The sequence below is a fragment of the Suricata suricatta genome, chromosome 10, assembly GCF_006229205.1.
Source record: "Suricata suricatta isolate VVHF042 chromosome 10, meerkat_22Aug2017_6uvM2_HiC, whole genome shotgun sequence".
In the NCBI taxonomy this organism is placed as follows: domain Eukaryota; kingdom Metazoa; phylum Chordata; class Mammalia; order Carnivora; family Herpestidae; genus Suricata; species Suricata suricatta.
In genome coordinates this window covers 10030285-10034238 of record NC_043709.1, presented here as the reverse complement: position 1 = coordinate 10034238, position 3954 = coordinate 10030285, and positions in this window count along the sequence as shown.

Sequence of the window (3954 nt, the reverse complement as noted above, 5' to 3'; positions counted from 1 at the left end):
CCCCCCACCCCCAGAGACGCTTCTTAGGCCGTAGCCACCTCTCTGCCCAACGCCCCCACGCACCTGTTCCACCCGCTATGAGGTAGAAGCTAGAGGGAGGAAGTAGCAGAGGCAGAAAGAAAGCTCTAGCATCGGGGCCTGTACCCCTGAGCTTGGGCACGCAAGCACCTGGTGGGGAGACTCGGCTCGTATCCCGCGTAGACGAAGAAGCAGGCGCCTTCTCTCGGCCCCCAGGATCCACAAGCGAACGCGCTGAAGCCCCGCCTGGAGCAGGTCCTCTGCGTCTCCATCACTTTTATGGGTCCGCATGCGCCAGTCCCTGTCCTCAGGTGGTGCCCAGCAGAACGTCAAGTCCGGGCTGCAGGAACGCGCAGCAGGAGTGTCTTGTCCAGGCCAGGAGCAGGCAGCGCCTCCCTGGAAGGAGCCACTGCCTCGGGGCATCCTGACGGATGAGTAGTAGTCAGTCAGCTGAAGAAGGTGGAGAGGGATCTGTCAGGCTGTGGGAACAGCATGTGCAAAGGCACAGAGGCATGAAACAGTCTTGGTGTGTGTGTTCATGCGGGGAACTCCACGGAGCTGAGTATTACTAGAGCAGAAAGAACGTCTGTTCAGAAGTTCCTCCATCCTGTCAACTGAGAACACAAAAGCAGGTCCAGGATGGGACAAGAGCTGGGCCCCAGGCCACTGCTGTCTCCCCCAGTAGGAGAGAAACAGTGTCCCACCTCTGCCCTCCACCACCGCACTCCAGGCCGCCCAGCACACTCCTACCCCACCCTTCAAGGCCCCTCACTGCAGATCCAAACAAGTCATTATGCTGTCTGTGCCCTCTAAACTGAGCCCTGCTAGAGGGTAAGGGCTATACGGAATGCATTGTAGGTTCACGGCACGGGGCTGGACGGCTGGATGTGAAGCAGGGTCCCAGCCCAAGGTCCCCCAGGGAAGAACCTTTCCCCACCGCCCCGCCCACCTCGGAAGGAGACACATTGGTCCTTGCGCCCTCTGGCGGATGGAACGCGCAACTGCCGAGGGCTCCCTCGTTTACCCCCGTGACAGTGGCCCTCACGCGCAGATACTTAAGATGTGGGCCCTGACGAGACCCATCTCATCCACTCTGGCTCCAGAAACTGAGCAATGATCTCAAGCAATACCAGGCAAGGGGCCGCCACGCAGCCTTTTCCGGTTCTGCTTTTGTGATTTTCCCAGCCATCTGCCAAGGGGCAGGTCACACCCCCCCCAGCCTCAGTTTCCCTTTGGTGAAAAGAATAACAAAAGCCGTCCTATCCCCAACACCATGCCCAGCTCACCACAGGAGCTCTCCCTTCCCCTTTGGGACCTCTAGGTCCACCTGGTTTAGCTCTGCTTTTGAGCTCCAGAATGTTCTAAGACTCCCCCTGGAAATTGCCCTTACTAGGCAGACATATGCCAGAAAGGCTTTCAAACTCTTAACGTAGTCGCTGCCACAAGATGGAAGATGGAGTTGGCCTGGGCTAACCGAGGGTCATGGTGGACCACACTCTCTGGACACCTGACCGGCTTTCTCCAGATCAGCGCCGTCTCATGGAATTTTCTGCGGTGGTGGGCATGTTCTGTCAGCACAAAACGGTGGTCACTAACTGCAGGTGGCTCTTCAGGGCCTTGAAATGGTGGCTTGGGTGGCTGAAGAATTGAATTTTTAATTTTTGTTTTATTAACGGAGATTTAAATAGCCATCGGTGGCTAGTGCCGGAAGCCAGCATCTCCTTGCTAAAATAGAGCCCACAGAGCTCTCTCTGTCTGTCTCTCTAACACACACACACACACATACACACACACACACACACACAGCATCCCGAGCCCCCGGGGCCAAGGTTATGATAAGCAGCCTCCCAGAATCTCCCTAAGTGGGCAGGTAAGGTTGAGACAAGTGTGAGCAGCAGTATGTCCATCCCCCCGGCCACTGTCCGAGGTCAGGCCTCGCCCTCTGTCACCCGGAAACCTGCAGAAACCTTCCTCCCCTCCCTCCAATAGCACCCATGCAACGGTGCACTGGGTGTCATTTCTCAGGACCGTGCAAATGCCTGGCGTTAGCCGCTTGGGTGTTCCCCCTGAGGAAGCATATGATCATCTGGTGACGTCAGCCTTTGCGGACCCAGGACGGGCCACGTGCCCTCTCTGCCAGGGACTAAAACCCAAACTCTGTAACTTGCCCAAATAAGGCCCTCTGCAGTCAGGCCTGTACGCACCCCTCCAGCATCTTCTCATATCACCCCCTGCACCTGCTCTGGGCCCCAGCAACACCAATACCTGCCCTTTCCAGAAAGTGCCATGAAACTCTCACCCACGTGCTCTCCACCCCGTCTGTGCTTTGGATGCTGAGACTCCCGCAGCCTGGAGGCCTTTCCTCCTCTCGGGTCGCCTCCCGGCCCATCTACTTCCAGTCTTTCAGCAGGTGCTGCTCCAAGGCCACCTCCTCTGTGAAGCCTCCCCTGATCACCCCTGAGCTGAGCGGGCCAAGCTCCTTCTTCCTCTGCTGGTTCCTGGAACACTCTGTGTAGGTCTGAATGACAGCATATGTCTGTCACCTTGTACTTTTATTCCTTCTCACGTGTGTCCCCTCCCCGACTTCCTCCTCACCCATCACCTCCATCGGCAGAAGTACTGTGTAAGGCGGAAGTACTGTGTAATTCTCTCTCATAGGGCCAGGCGCCCTGCAGCGTGCTCTTCGGACGCTATTCTCACTGATAAGCCACCCAAGTGGACATTAGGGGGCTTTTATTCGGGGCACTCAGCATCTCTCTCCCTTCCCACCAACCCCGAAATCTCCTCCCTCCCCAGCGCCACGGACAGTGTGGGAGGAACTTCAATCGAGATGTCTCCGTCTGCCCTCACAGGGCTATGAGTCATCAGCGATGTGACCCCTGGACAGGAAAAATGACCAAAGAGGAACCATCCCAGAAGCCTTAGTGCCAGATGAGAGGCAGGTATTTACAGACCCCTGTCCATGAATCCCAGACCCCGTCTGTCCTGGAATCTCCTAGAGGTGGTTGGAAGCGGCCTCTAACCGCACACCGTGTCCCTTCCCCCCACCCCCAGTTTGGCCAGATGTGACTCCAAGTGAGCCCACCACCCTGGCCACATCACCAAGGACATTTTTTCCTGACAACTTTCCCTTGCTTCAGGGCTTAGAGAATGGAGCGGTGAGGGCTAGGGATGCGCAAATGCCGAAGGCTTCCCGCGCTAATTCAGATGAACAGCAAGATCTACCCTCTGGACTTCGAGGCCTTGGTTTCCACTCGGTCTACACAGCATCTTGAGTTGATTAAGAAAATTAGGGGAGGGGCGCCTGGGCAGCTCAGTCGGTTAAGCGTCCAACTTCGGCTCAGGTCATGATCTCATGGTTCGTGGGTTCAAGCCCCGAATCAGGCTCTGCACTGACAGCTCAGAGCCTGGAGCTGCTTCGGATTCTGTGTCTCCCTCTCCTCTGCCCCTCCCCCACTCATGCTGTGTTTCTCTCTGTCTCAAAAATAAATAAACATAAAAAATAAAAAAAGAAAAGAAAATTAGGGTAAGCGATTCTTTTAGAGAGACGCGCAGACACTGGAGTGTGTATGGGGTGTCACATCCCTGTTTCAGATCCAGACCACAAACATCAGATTTTCTGCTGTGCCTCCAACGCTAGAACGGAGGCTAGAGTCACTGGAGACAAGAGGCTGCGATGAGAGATAGAACCCAGGAGGGGACACTGAAGCTTCCGCAGTGAAAACCTCAGCCTCTTCCCCACCGTGGAGCCATCCCAATGGCCATGAAGACTGAGCTGCTTGGGAAGGTAAGTCCTGTTTTTTTTATTTTTGCAATGTTTATTTATTTTTGAGAGAGAGAGCAAGGGAAGCGCAGAGAGAGAGAGAGACAGAGACAGAATCTGAAGCAGGCTCCACACTCTGAGCTGTCAGCACAGAGCCCGACACGGGGCTCGGA